At 48.0% G+C, this 14681-nt stretch overlaps 1 pseudogene; it reads left to right on the top strand.

The window, feature by feature from the left end:
• The first annotated feature begins 486 nt into the window (after positions 1-486).
• Positions 487-14681, top strand: part of LOC105487974 (uncharacterized) — a 41280-nt pseudogene continuing 27085 nt past the window's right edge.

The following is a 14681-nucleotide window of genomic DNA, read 5'->3' as shown; positions in this document are numbered from 1 at the left end:
GGCACACACATGGCTCACTGCCGCCTCAACCTCCTGGGCTCAACTGAGCCTCCCACCTCAGACGTACGCCACCATGCCCAGCTAACATTCTACTTATTTTTTTTCATAGAGACGAGGTTTTACCATGTTGCCCAGGCTAGTCTCAAACTCCTGGGCTCAAGAGATCCTCCCACCTAGGCCACCCAAAGCATTGGGATTATAGGACATGGGCCACGACACCCTGCAGATAAATCCTCTTTAGTGTGGCCTGAGAGGAAGAGGCACTGTGCTACCTGAGAGGTGAGAGGGGCTGCTTGTGTAGGCACCAAACAGCCGGGCTACAGCCATCAGCGCGGCTCTGTCCTGGCCTCCCGTCTCCGCTGCTGATCCTGCAGTGAGTGCCTGTGCAGAAAGCTCAGTGGCCTTCTTTAATCCCCACACTCTCATCCAGGAAACTCCTTCCCCTTCCTTCCAGACCACTTGAGTCTTGTGCTCGCTGCAGGGTCAATGCTGTCGCCCCTGGTGGTCAGGTTTGATGTCAGCCTGTCTGTCCCTCATGTCTTCCCACTCTGGGGGCCTGTGGCAGCGGGTCTAACACTTGAGGATGCTGCCTGCGAAGGCGCGTTGCCCTTTCAGCCCTGGCACCGCCGCCAGGCGGGCACACCCCAGCCACCCTGCACAAACAGGCTGTCATGGTGAAATTTTGCTCTGGGCATTTGGGTTTAATCCTCTGACCTTGCCAGCTTCACATTCTCCCAGCCTGCAAGGTTTGGTTTAGTTTTTAATCCGATTGTAAAGTGTTTGGCTTCTTTGGAGAGTCACAGAGATCACAAGGATCATGTGACAGCAAGAGATTAAAGCATCATCCAGCCCCTGATGCAGAGCTTCCTCATCTGCTTTCTTGTTGCTGGTTGTTCCTTTCTTCATTTCAGAGACAGAGTGGATGATTCAGAGGCGGATGTTTATTACGCAGTCCTTAGAGTTTTTCAGACTCTTTCTTCCTCTCCTGCTCCCCCTTTCCCTGCAGGTTTATCCTGCAGACATTTTCTCTGACATTCACATGATAGAGTGCCCTCCAGCCCTCCCCACCCCTAGTCAGGCCTGGATCCGAGTCCTGGCGGTGCCACATTGCTGCTGCATAACTCTGGGCAAGGTGACCTCCAAGCACCGGCATCTGAAGATGGCGACTGGGAGTCACACCACCACTTCAGAAGGTCTAGAGGATTCAGTGAGACCATGGTCACCCGTCACACAGCCCGGGTCATGGCACCTTCATCATTGCTATCCATGTGGTTGATATTATTGTTGTTGAAATTACTGAACTTTCCTGCAGAAAATTAGCAAGTAGAGGCTAGGTGCAGTGGCTCACTCCTGTAATCCAGCACTTTGGGAGGCCAGGGCAGGAGGATTATTTGAGCCCAGGAGTTTGAAAACAGGTTGAATAACATAGTGAGACTGTCTCTACAAAAAACAAAAATTAGCAGGGCATGGTGGTATGCACCTGTAGTCCTCAGGAGCCTGCAGTGGGAGGAGCACTTGAGTGTGGGAGGTTGAGGCTGCGGTGATCTCGTCACTACACTCACAGCACTTTGGGAGGCCAAGATGGGAGGATCACTTGAGGCCAGGAGTTCAAGACCAGCCTTGTCAACACAGCAAGACCCCCATCTCTATTTAAAAAAAAAAAAAAAAAAAAGCCAGGCACAGTGGCTCAACGCCTGTAATTATCCCAGCACTTTGGGAGGCCAAGGCAGGCGGATTACAAGGTCAGGAGTTTGAGACCAGCCTGACCAACATGATGAAACCCCATCTCTACTAAAAATACAAAAGTTAGCCAGGCGTGGTGGCATGCACCTGTAATCCCAGCTACTCAGGAGGCTGAGGCAGGAGAATCACTTGAACCCAGGAGGCGGAGGTTGCAGTAAGCCAAGATTGCACCACTGCACTCTAGCCTGGGCAACAGAGCAAGACTCCATCTCAAAAAAGAAGAAGAAAAAATAAAAATAAAAAAATGAGCAGGTAGAGAGAAAGATAGCCTCTTAAATAGGCCGCTATTGAGGATGAATTTGAACATTTGAACAGACTCAAAGCTGCTGCTGGTTGGATAAATGCCTAGGCCCAGACTGGAGCAGTTTATTATCATGTATTTTTATAAGCTATTTAGTGCCTCATCATTGTTCATAATCACCCGTCTTCTTTTCCTTCTTCATACCTGAAGACTGGAACCTGCATTTGTCTTTTGATCAATGACTTTGCCTAGAAGTCCTGTACCCCCTTGTACCATCAGTTTTGAGCTGTCCAGAAAGACAGGGAATCATGGACTATGGGACACTCAACTATGCCAGGCATACTACATTATGACTTCATTAGGTCTTCACCACAAACCCATGTGGTTTTGTGATTGTCACCATTTTATTAATAGGGACATGGAGGCTCAGAGAGATGAAGTAACTTTCCTAAGGCCACACAGCTTGTGATGGGCCTATACTGATCCCCAGGTGAATCCAACAGCAAACCCCAGGCCCTCACTCCATTCCACTGCTTCCTGCTCATTCCTCAAAAAGTACCCCTTATCATCTGAGGTCAGGAGTTCGGGACCAGTCTGGACAACATGGCAAAACCCTGTCTCTATTAAACATACAAAAATTATCTGGGTGTGGTGGTACACCCCTGCAATCCTAGCTACTTAGGAGGCTGAGGCAGGAGAATCACTTGAACCGGGGAGGCGGGGGTTGCAGTGAGCTGACAGAGTCTCAAACACACACACACACACACACACGCCCTTAATATAGGTATAATCCACTCTTGCCAGGCCAAGTTTTGCAACGTGAAGGGTTCTGGGAGAAGTACAATCCTTTATACCTGTATTAAGGGGGCACTTTTTGAGGAATGAGATCTAACAGGCTTATACCTCAATACAGGCTTACACCTGCACTAAATTGGACCCGTATCATTAGATCGCATTCCACCTTCATCTTACATCAGAACATTTACAACAAATTAACAGATGAAGCTCACTTCTCATGTTTTCTTTTTATAAAACATCTCTCAACAAATTCCTCTCAGATCTTTTTTTTTTAAGATGGAGTCTTGCTATGTTGCCCTGGCTGGACTCGAACTCCTGGGCTCAAGTGATCCTCCCGCCTCAGATCCTGAGTAACTCAGACTACAGGAGCACAGCACTAGGCCCTCCTCTTAGATTTTATATTCCTCTCACTTTCTTAGAAATTATCTTTTCAACTGGCCCACCCTAGCATTCCTTTTTTGGCAGCCTCTGGTAGGGAAGAGAGCCAGAGTCTAGTCCGTGGCAAGGCAATTTCTGGCTGTTCTTGCTGAGACATAGAAACCCTCCTTGGTGCACACAACTCCTTCCAGTAGCCACCTGCATCCCTCTCCATAAATCACTTCGAATCTGTGTGTGTGGCAGGGAGAGGTTGCTGCATCTCCAAAAGGGGACAGCAGTTACTGGTTACTCAGCTCCTTAAATATTTTGTAAGAAAGGATCTAGGAGAAGTACCAGAGCAGCCCGTGCATTTTTCAGGTGGGAAAAGGGCAACTAAGGACAGAAAGGGTTGGAGAAGAGGTCATAGCAAAAGGGAATAGAAGAAAGAGCAAAATTACACACAGGAGATAAGTAGGCAAGAGCCCCACCCGGGATAGGCAAATGCAGCTCAGTTCAGGACAGCTTCCTGGGGCTTGAGTATCCACTCATGCCAGGCAGGGTTTTGCGACGTGAAGTGGGTTTGGGCCTCAGGCAGAAAAGGCCTCACTATTCTGGAACCAGGGTTCTAGGCGGGGGGCTCAACCCTGAGCCTAGAGGCCAGGAGAAGGTCCGATGAACAAGCCCATCCCTCACACACCCCACACAGGGCATGAATCCAGGGATCTCTACCTTTGGAAGACCAGAATCTCCTGGGTGCTTGCTACATTTAGATAGTGGGGCTGCTTCTCTACTTTTTCTTTTTTTTTTGAGACAGAGTCTCACTCTGTTGCCCAGGCTGGAGTGCAGTGGTGTGATCTTAGCTCACTGCAACCTCTGCCTCCCGGGTTCAAGCAATTCTCCTGCCTCAGCCTCCTGAGTGACTGGGATTACAGGCACCTGCCACCATGCCCAGCTCATTTTTGTATTATTAGTAGAGATGGGGTTTCACCATGTTGGCCAAGCTGGTCTCGAACTCGTGACCTCAGGTGATCTGCTCACCTCGGCCTCCCAAAGAGCTGGGATTATAGGCATGAGCCACCCCGCTCGGCTTTTTCTTTTCCTTTTTCTTTTCTTTTTTCTTTTGAGACAGAGTCTCGCTCCGTCGCCTGGGCTGGAGTGCAGTGGCGCAATCTCGGCTCACTGCAACCTCCGCCTCCCAGGTTCAAGCGATTCTCCTGCCTCAGCCTCCCGAGTAACTGGGACTATAGGCACGTGCCACCATGCCCAGCTAATTTTTGTATTTTTAGTAGAGATGGGGTTTCACCATGTTGGCCAGGATGGTCTCAATCTGTTGACCTTGTGATCCACCAGTCTTGGTCTCCCAAAGTGCTGGGATTACAGGCATGAGCCACTGCGCCCAGCCTCTTTTCTTTTTTTTTCCCCAAAAGCAATTTACCATGAGATGGGCCTCTTCTCTAGAGGTTGGAATTTAATCCTTTTGAGGCCAAGAAATCTGTATTTTATTTATTTATTTATTTATTTATTTATTTATTTTATTTTTTGAGACAGAGTCTCACTTAGTTGCCCAGGCTGGAGTGCAGTGGCATGCGATCTCGGCTCACTGCAACCTCTACCTCCAGAGTTCAAGCGATTCTTGTGCCTCAGCCTGCCAAGTAGTTGGGATTACAGGCATGCGACACCATGTCTGGCTAATTTTTGTATTTTTAGTAGAGACAGGGTTTGGCCATGTTTGCTGAGCCGGTCCCAAACTCCTGGCCTCAAGCAATCTGCCTGCCTCAGCCTCCCAAAGTGCTGGGATTGCAGGTGTGAGCCACTGTGCAGGGCTGAAATCCGTATTTCAATGAGAGCCCCTGAAGGTTCTGAGATGGAATATCCAGAGATCACCTTTGGAGAAACACTAACCTAGAGTGAATGGGCACAGTTTAAAGAAACTTTAATCCTGTCCTTGGCTACCAGGGCCCCTTCACAATGGATCAGTCACAGCCTTTATCAGTCACTGTGGGGACCTCCTGCTCCTGTTGTTTGGGGGTTGATGAGCTCGTATCTTGAGCTGGTTGCTCGCCCAGATGGACAGAGCAAGGTGGAGAAGGCCAGAGTGTAAAGGACTGACCTCAGTGCGGGGACAGCAGCTGCCTGAGAAACAGCCCCTCCCTTCTAGTCCTGAGAGTAGCAGCAGGAAGCCCTGGCTTGCAGACCTAAGCTGGGACTCCATATGTGATTCTTCCACTTCCCTCCCCAGGCCTTGATGTCCTTATCGGTGCAATGGGTCAGCATATATTTGTAGAGGATTTCACAAAGAAGTGTCTGTGGGTCGGGCATGGTGGCTCACACCTGTAATCCCCACACTTTGGGAGGTCGAGGTAGGAGAATTGCTCAAGTCAGGAGAGGCCAGCCTGGGCAACGTAGTGAGATCCTGTCTCTAAATAATAATAATAATAATAAATAAAAATTAAAAATAAAAAGAAGCATCTGTGGAAGTAAGTGTCAGGTATTGCACCTGACACATTTGATAGGGGGAGATAAAGGTTCCCAGTAACAATGACGGGTGCTTCAGGCACAGCACCCCACACTTTACACGGATGAACTCATGAAATTCTCACAGCAACCCCAAAACACAGCTACTTGTTTTTTTTTTGAGATGGAGTCTCACTCTGTTGCCCAGGATGGAGTGCAATGGTGTAATCTTGGCTCACTGCAACCTCCACCTCCCGGGTTCTAGCGATTCTCTTGCCTCGGCCTCCTGAGTAGCTGGGACTACAGGCATGTGCCACCACACCCAGCTAGTTCTTATATTTTTTAGTAGAGACAGGGTTTCACCATGTTGGCCAGGCTGGTCTCAAACTCCTGACCTCGTGATCGGCCCACCTTGGCCTCCCAAAGTGCTGGGATTACAGGCGCGAGCCACTGCACCTGGCCAGCAGCTACTATTTTTAACCCACACTTTACTATTCAGGAACCAACACAGAGATGTGAGGCAGTTTGCTCAAGATCACAAAGCTAAGAGCCAGGCCATCTGTCCCTAAGGTTTGTGTTCCTTACAAGTATGCTATTCTGACACTGGGAGAGCCCTTTGCATTTCCTTTATTTTTTTTCCTGCCCCCAGACTGTGTTTTACAAGCATTTGTAAGCCATTGAAATCTCTTCCAATGAAATCTTGTAAGGAAGTCTAAAGTAAAAACAGCCCACGAGGTGGGGTTTAGGTTGAAGGGGGAGGGGTGCTGTGTGCCCCAGCCTGGTCCCTCCCCTTCCTCTTCCCTAGTCCAGGCATCTGAAACCTGGAGGGGCTCCACAGGGCGCTGGCTGAAAACTGGAACAGTCACATCACCTGAGCCATAACTAATTTCAGCTTCAGCTTAATGAATTCTTGGAATTTGGAGTAGAAACACATGGTTTCTTCCTGACCTCAAGGCTAGGACCTTATCTGTCCACCTTGGTGATGAATGCACATAGGCACACACACACACAGACACACACACACACACACAGACACACACACACACACAGACACACACACACACACACACCAGTAACAATGAAGGGTTCTTCAGGCACAGCACCCCGTACTTTACACACACACAGACACGCACAGAGACACACACGCACAGAAACACACACACAGACGTCCACAGACACACACGGAGACATACACACAGACACACAGAGAGACACACACACAGAAACACACACAGAGACACAGACACACATAGACACACATGGGTAGAAACACACAGACACACAGAGACACACAAGCAGAAACACACAGAGACACACACACAGACACACATGCAGAAACACAGACACACACATACACACACACACACACACACACACACACGGGCCTAATCCTCTGCTTTCCCTCCTGGGCTTCCCTCCCTTTCAGATGTAGCTTTGTGGGCCACCAATCACCTCCTTTTCTTATCCCTACCCCCCTCCCTTCTCTCCATTCTCACCCCCGTTCTGTCCCCACAGAACTGGCCAATGCTCCTTTCTGGCCGGCTGGGGCCAGAGTGAGCGAAGGAAGGAGGCTTCCCCTCATGGAACCTCAGGCTGGCTCCCAAGCCAAGACTCATCAGCATCCTGCCCGTCACACCCTTTTCATCTCAGGCACTCCGTAAACAAGCAGCCTCATTAAAGTCCATTTTATAGATGGCGAAACTCATCACGGTAATGACATCCCCCAGAGAGTGGCCTTTCATCTGTGGATCACAAAGGACTCTTTCCACACACTAATTAGGAGTCACAGAGCAGGACTCCCCCTGTTTTTGCCTTGTTGCAGTTCTAGAAGATGAGGACATTAGAAATGCGGACGTAGCCCATTCCTCAGCCTGACTAGCTCGGGGGTCAAGTGCGTGCATTGCAACTGGACAGTTCGGCAGCTGGGAAGGGCTCTAGGAAGGGAGAAGCAGCCTGTAGACTATTCCTTGTAGGTTTTTGGTTTGTTTTGACAGAGTTTTGTTCTTCTTGCCCAGGCTGGAGTGCAATAGAGTGATCTTGGCTCACCCCAACCTCCACCTCCTGGGTTCAAGTGATTCTCTTGCCTTACCCTCCTGAGTAGCTGGGATTACAGGCATGTGCCACCACGTCCAGCTATTTTTAAAAATTTTTATTAGAGACAGGGTTTCACCATGTTGGTCAGGCTAATCTTGAACTCCTGACCTTGTGATCCACCTGCTTTGGCCTCCCAAAGGGCTGGGATTGCAAGCGTGAGCCACCACGCCTGGCCAACTATTCCTTGTAATAGTAATAATAGCAAGAGCTGCTGTGAGTGGACGCTGCCTGCAAAATTTGCACAGTTCCTGGCTAATGACAGGGGTGGGGAGCAACTGTGGAGCACTTCCCAGCACAGGAGGCCGGGGTCATTGTCCAAATCCTGCTACGGGCCTGACGCCACCCAGATGGGATCGATTTGAGGACTGGACAGCAGCCATGGAAGGAAGAGGGTGGTAGAGCTACCTGGCTGCGACAACTGATGGGATCCCGCAGCAGTTAGACCCAGGGAGTGTGCACGAGAGAGAAACTGAGTTTACCTTCAAGGTTTTGGAGCTCAGATTTCCAGGAATCTGGAAAATAGGCATTCCTTCATTATCCATGTTCTAGCTGAACCTGGGGAGATTTTAGTTTTTATTTTTTTGAGACAGGGTCCGATTCTGTCACCCAGGCTCTGGAGTTCAGTGGTGCGATCACAGCTCACTGCAGTCTTGACCTCCTGGGCTCAAGTAATCCTCATTCCTTGGCCTCCCAACGTGCTGGAGTTACAGGCATGAGCCACCACGCCCAGCACAGGGAGATTTGTACAAATGCTTGTGCTCAGGAACACCTCAGATTCTGATTCAGTCGACCTGGAGTGGGGTTAGATGTTGCCTCTTATGTGGCCCTAGACAGCTGGAGCTGAGAATCGCCGTTCTAAACCCTGTGATTGCATGTGTTGGCATCACCTAAAAACTCCTTAGATGTGCAGGTTCTCAGCCCCACTCAAGACCCACTGAGCCGAAATTTGCATCCTAACTTCTTCTCAACCATTAATGTGCCTGCATCTTACCTGGAATCATGTTAACATACGGATTCAGATTCAGATTTAGCTCCCCCTAAACCCCTAAGTCTGAGATCTGTCCATGGGCCCACTAGAAGGTCAGGGGGCTAATAATGGATATTTCTACAGTGATTCAGAGCTTGCCAGACATTTGAAGTGACCTAATTGCATCTTCCCTAACCCTCAACCTTATCCTGCTCTGCAAAGCAGGCTGGCCAGGCATCATAGCACCACGTTCATGGTTTTATTTGACAAACTGGAGACCAAGGCTCTCAAAGTGGCCTCTTTTCTGAAGACCCATAGCTAGTATTGAGGCAGGAGAATAGGGCCTTGTGGTAAGGGAACATAAGGCCCATCCACTCTGGCTTAATCAAATGAAAGCACTTCAGCAGTGATAGGAATGCGAACGGCTTTGTAAGCTCTCTTCATCCTCTCCATTTACACCATTTATACTTTGTAACTTCACATTCATCCTCTCTGTTACATAGATCACACACAGGTAACATCCTCTCCATTTACATAGGGCGCATTCCTAGTAAATGACTCCATAACTTCACTTCATTCTCTTCATTTACATAGAGCATACACCAAGTAACCAATGGGAAACCCCTGGAGTATTGAAACCCCAGAAAATATGGTAACTGGGGCTCTTGAGCCCCTATGCTCACGCCCACTCCCACACTGTGGCGTGTACTTTCATTCTCAATGAATCCCTGCTTTTGCTTTCCTCACTTTGTTAGTGCTTTTTGTCCCTTTTTTTTTTTTTTTTTTTTTTTGAGACGGTGGCGTCTCGCTCTGTTGCGCGGGCTGGAGCGTAGTGGCATGATCTTGGCTCACTGCAACCCCCGTCTCCCGGGTTCAAGTAATTCCCCTGCCTCAGCCTCCTGAGTAGCTGGGATTACAGGCATACACCACCACGCCCGGCTAATTTTTGTATTTTTAGTAGAGATGGGGATTCGCCATGTTGGCCAGGCTGGTCTCAAACTCCTGACTCAGGTGATCCACCCATCTCGGACTCCCAGAGTGCTGGGATTACAGTCATGAGCCAGCACACCCGGCCGTTGTCCAATTCTTTGTTCGAGATGCTGAGAACCTGGACACCTTCTACTGGTAACAGTATGGGTCCAATCAGGCTTTGCAACTTCAACTCTTTGGCACCCGATACCAGACCACACTGATAAGGCTCACCAGCCTCCCATAAGTATTTGCTAGTTGAATGACAGCTTACCACACTCTGTGAAGGGGGAAGATGATTAACACGTGACTTGTGGGAGGGGAGGAAAGTGGTCCTGGATCAGTAAATTTCAACCTTGGCTACACAATGGAATCTTCAAAAAAAGTTCTGAAGCCTGTGTTTAGCCCTAAGGATTCGGTTTTAACTGAAATAGACGTGGCCTGGGCTTTGAGACTAGCTCACGCTAGAGTATAGTGGCACGATCTTGGCTCACTGTAACCTCCGCCTCCTGGGTTCAACCAATTATCCTGCCTCAGCCTCCTGAGTAGCTGGGACTACAGGGGCCTGCCACCGCGCCTGGCTAATTTTTGTATTTTTAGTAAAGACTGGGTTTCACCTCCATGATCAGGCTGGTCTCGAACTCTTGACCTCAGGGGATCCACCCACCTTGGCCTCCCAAAGTGCTGGGATTACAGGTATGAGCCACCACACCTGGCCGCTTTGAGACTGTTTAAAAGTCATGCAGGTGATTCTAATGTGCAGCGGAGGCCAGCAACTTCTTCTTGTCTTCTGCCCCAAATGACACAGTCTTGTCCTCTGAGTGGAGACAGCCTTCTCTCTCTATTTTTTTTTCTCTTTTCTTTTTTTATTTTATTTTTATTTTTTGAGACAGAGTCTTGCTCTGTCACCCACCCAGGCTACAGTGCAATGGCGTGATCTCAGCTAACTGCAACCTCTGTCTCCAGGGTTCAAGCGATTCTTTCTCCTCAGCCTCCCAAGTAGCTGGGACTATAGGTACACACTACCATGCCCAGCTAATTTTTTGTATTTTAGCAGAGATGGGGTTTTATCATGTTGCCCAGACTCGTCTCAAACTCCTGAGCTCAGGCAATCTGCCCACCTAGGCCCTCCCAAAGTGCTAGGATTACAGGTGTGAGCCACTGCACCTGGCCATTTTCTTTCTTTTCTTTTCTTTTTCTTTCTTTCTTTCTTTCTTTCTTTCTTTCTTTCTTTCTTTCTTTCTTTCTTTCTTTCTTTCTTTCTTTCTTTCTTTCTTTCTTTCTTTCTTTCTTTCTTTCTCTCTTTCTCTCTCTCTCTCTCTCTCTCTCTCTCTCTCTCTCTCTCTCTTTCTTTCTTGACAGAATCTTGTTCTGTCACCCAGTCTGGAGTGCAGTGGTACAATATTGACTCACTGCAACCTCCACCTCCCAGGTGCAAGCGATTCTCCTGCCTCAGTCCCCTGAGTAGCTGGTATTACAGGCGTGTACCACCACACACCTATAATCCCAGGTAGGGACAGGTTTTGCTATGTGGGCCAGGCTGGTCTTGAACTCCTGACCTCAAGTGATCTGCCCGCCTTGGCCTCCCAAAGTGCTGGGATTACAGGCGTGAGCCACCTCGTCTGGCCAGGAGACAGTCTTCTGGCTGCTCAAATCCACCTTCCGAAGACCTGGAATTCCCTGGAGTTGGCCTTTTATCCCTGGGTAGCCTTGCACTGGGAATGCCTGCTGGGATCCCAATCTTCAACTTAATTTAGGGTTGCCACATACAGCCAAAAATAATAATAATAATAGAAGAAGAAGAAGAAGAAGAAGAAGAAGAAGAAGAAGAAGAAGAAGAAGAAGAAGAAGAAGAAGAAGAAGAAGAAGGAAGAAGAAGAAGAAGAAAAGGACATCCAATTTAAATTTGAATTGCAGATGAACAACGACAAGTAATTATTTTGGTATAAGTATGTTCCATTGCAATACATGTGGCATTTTCATACTTAAAATCTGTTGTTTATCTGAAATTCAAATTTAACTGATTGTGCTATATTTTTATCCAGTAACCCAAATTCTCATTCCCAGTGGCCAGGGTGTGTGGCGTGAGAGTATCTGGATATAGTGTGTGTCACCCAGCTTCATCAGGTGCAGCTCCCAAGAGGAATGGTGGGTTTTCAGGTTCCTTTGTTAAAACTGCCCCAGATGGACAGACACAACACCCTCCTTGTCTCCTTGGCTACAGAGTTGGTTTTCCATGAATACATCTCATGGGAATGAGCAAACCGGTTTCTCCTCTTCCTGGCACCAGACAGTGTACACCAATAACGTAGCCCAGCTAGAACCTGGGAGCCCAGATTTGAACATGGAAAGATTTTTTCCCTGGAGCCACATAACATGAGCCAAAAAGCTATACATAACATTTGGTAGAAATGTTACTGCTAGCACATTCTAAGAAGGTTGGTGGTAGGTGATTTTGACTTAGTGACGCAGCTGGTGTTCACACTGAAGGCGCACAACAAATGCACTCTATTGATAATAAAAATAGTAGCTGGCTGAGTGAGGTTGGCGTGATGGCAATCTAAAATGTAGGGGCATGAATTAGTATAAGTTGCTGTTCACTCACTAATTCATTCAAAAGTGATTTCTGGCCAGGCGCTGTGGCTCACGCCTGTAATCCCAGCATTTTGGGAGGCCGAGGTGGGCGGGTCACTTGAGGTCAAGAGTTCGAGAACAACCTGGCCAACATGTGACACCCCATTTCTACTAAAAATACAAAAATTAGCCAGGCGTGGTGGCGCATATCTGTAATCCTAGCTGAGGTGGGAGAATCACTTGAACCCGGGAGGTGGAGGTTGCAGGGAGCTGACATTGTGCCACTGCACTCCAGGCTGGGGGACAGAGTGAGACTCCATCTCAAAATAAATAAATAAATAAATAAATAATTTCTTCTCCACCTATTATGTGACAGGCATTGGGCAACAAAGATGCACCCCTGTTGTTCCACCCAAATTGTTCCATTCAATCTCTTTAGGAGAGACAGATGAGCGAAGGTAATTATAGTGCAACGTGATGAATGCTTTGATGAGGGTAACTACAGGGTGCTGTGAGCACCCTTGGAGGGGATTTATCCAGGAGCGAAGGTCAGGAAGGCGCCTCTAGAGGAAGACCTGAAGCATGAGTGCGAACTAGTGCAGTGAAGCAAGTGGGAGGAACAGAGAGAACTCCAGGCAGAGGAAATAGCACATGGCAAAGCAGGGGGAAGGGAAAGAACATGACACCCTCAGGATGGTGCAAGTTCAGGGAGCTGAGCAGGGACCAGTGAGGACATTGGTGAGCCTGTGGTTTGAAGCAAACAAAACTCTCACGGAAGGTGTTTAAGCAGAAAAGTATGGTCAGATTTGCCCTGGCTAAAGTATGAAGGATGAATTGCAAGGGGCAAGCCTAAAGTCAGAAAGACCAAGTTGAAGACTGGCCTAGGCATCCATGGGAGAGATGATGATGGACCTGCCTAGGTAGTGACAAAGGGGTGGAGACAAATGCATACACGAAGCGGCATTGTGGAGGTGGGGTCTGCAGAACTTGGAGCATTCACAGGATGTGAGGAGTGAGGGAAGGTTAGTGTTTAGATGGATCCCAGGGTACTAGATGCATTTGGCAGTATAGATGACCAGATTAGGAGATGTGACCCAAGCTGGTACCTGAGCTCCAGGCTTGAAGACCCAACTTCCTTCTTGTCCATCCTCACGGACAGCTAATAGGCTTTTCCAATTGGATGTGGCTATAGGGGAGGAAAAAACTTTTTCTTCTACCCTCAGTCAGACACGGTGGCTCATGCCTGTAATCCCAGTACTGTGGGAGGCTGAGGCGGGCAGATTGTCTGAGCTCAGGAATTTGGGACTAGCCTGGGCAGCATAGTGAAACCTCATCTCTACTTTTTTTAAATAAAAAAGAAATTAAAACATTTTTCTTTTACCCTCTCAGGTCAGTGACAAGGGCTCTGCAAATTAAACAAATGACAGATTAACAGAAAAAAGGCATGTTCATTTTATTTGATGTTAATATTTTAATTTTTACATGTACATGGGGGTCTCATAGAAAAAGAAGTAAAAATCTAAAGAAGCAGTTAGGTCTGAGAGTTTATATAATAACAAAGAGCATTACATTTATAGAGAAGTGAAAAGACAAAGGAAAAGGGTGCGGGCTTCTAGGGAAGGTAATTCTGGGAAGGTAAATATATGGGGGAAAGAAGGCCGGGTGAGGTGGTTCACGCCTGTAGTCCCAGCTCTTTGGGAGGCCAAGGCGGGTGGATCACTTGAGGTCAGGAGTTTGAGACCAATCTGGCCAACATAATAAAACCCTGTCTCTACTGAAAATACAAAAATTAACCGGGCGTGGTGGTGCGCACCTATAATACCAGCTACTCAGGAGGCTGAGGCAGGAGAATTGCTTGAACCTGGAGGGCAGACGTTGTAGCGGGCCAAGATCCCGCCGCTGCACTCCAGTCTGGGTGACGGAGCGAGACTCTGTCTCAAAAAAGCAAAAAAAAAGTTGTTTTCCTTCCTGGATTGGAGAAGGGAGGGGGAAATCTTCATAATAGGAAATGTATGCCCTGCTTTTAGACAGAAAGGAGGGTGGTAGAGAGCTTTTCCTGTGTCTGCTATTTCTAAACTGCCATCATTTCAAAATAATCTTCATGCCAAAGAGGCGTATTTTGGGGTAGCATATTTTGGAGAGGCATATTCTGATCCCCTTTATGGCCAATATGGGAGTATTGGTCTCATCCTTCTCTCTCCATTCTGGATCCCTCTCTTCTGTCCCTCCTTCCTCCCTCTTTCCTTTAATTCCAGTTCTGCTCCCATCTATTTGACTTCAGGTAGGTCATTCAAACCCCTGGGCCTTTCTGCATCAGGGAAATGGGAGGCACCAGTGAATTCCTGTAGCTCATCTTCAAGGAATCTTCCTGTTCTAAAGTTTCAAGACTTGGGCCTTTGAATAAGCAGAACGTAACAGCTATGAAGGAGGACTTTCAAATCCAACCACCAGGATTTTATCCCAGCTCTACCAATGCTAAGCCTT

This window comes from Macaca nemestrina, chromosome 3 (genome assembly GCF_043159975.1).
Source record: "Macaca nemestrina isolate mMacNem1 chromosome 3, mMacNem.hap1, whole genome shotgun sequence".
Classification (NCBI taxonomy): Eukaryota; Metazoa; Chordata; class Mammalia; order Primates; family Cercopithecidae; genus Macaca; species Macaca nemestrina.
Note: the sequence above shows the minus strand (reverse complement) of the source record. Positions and strands in the feature narration are given on the sequence as shown.